Below are 505 nucleotides of genomic sequence, written 5' to 3'. Positions count from 1 at the left end.
GCGTATATTGAAGTCACTTACTTCTTTTTCTAGTTTTTCTCCCTTTCTGATTGTTCTGTCTGAACATTAATTGTTCAAAGAATTAGACATAGCTTATAGAGATTTGTGCGGATGGTTGTAAAACATGTTCTCGCGTTGTAAATAAGGGTTTGAAATTAAGCCTAGAGTCCGTAGGGTACAGTTCCTGAGGAACATTAATTCCCTCTGCTCACTTGTAAGGCAAAGTAGGCTAAATATTAATACATTTTATTTATATGGTGCTTTACATGGTAGGCTACTCAAAAGACACTTTACAGTAAAATCAGCACATTTTTCACATTAAAAACAGATATAGCAATAAATCCAACACATGAAACTAGCCTATTTAAAGCAATTAAAACTTGTGTTGTGACCAGTCGGCTACTTAGATATTTTTACATCCGTACATAGTCAGTCGGTCCGCTATAGTCTGTTGGGCTTTTTTCTCTCCGTTTGATAACAGCCGTATTTCCCTTTTTGCATATTC

At 35.4% G+C, this 505-nt stretch overlaps 1 protein-coding gene and 1 long non-coding RNA gene across 4 annotated transcripts in view; both read left to right on the top strand.

Moving 5' to 3' along the window:
* The window catches only part of grik2 (glutamate receptor, ionotropic, kainate 2), a 337,350-nt gene that overhangs the window by 308,062 nt on the left and 28,783 nt on the right, over window positions 1-505 (top strand). The gene's annotated exons all lie outside the window — the stretch shown is intronic.
* The window catches only part of LOC116690584 (uncharacterized), a 10,505-nt gene that overhangs the window by 8,905 nt on the left and 1,095 nt on the right, over window positions 1-505 (top strand). The window lies entirely within an intron of this gene.

This window comes from Etheostoma spectabile, chromosome 6 (genome assembly GCF_008692095.1).
Source record: "Etheostoma spectabile isolate EspeVRDwgs_2016 chromosome 6, UIUC_Espe_1.0, whole genome shotgun sequence".
In the NCBI taxonomy this organism is placed as follows: Eukaryota; Metazoa; Chordata; class Actinopteri; order Perciformes; family Percidae; genus Etheostoma; species Etheostoma spectabile.
The sequence above is the reverse complement of the archived record's forward strand: the minus strand, read 5'-3'. Positions and strand labels throughout refer to the sequence as shown.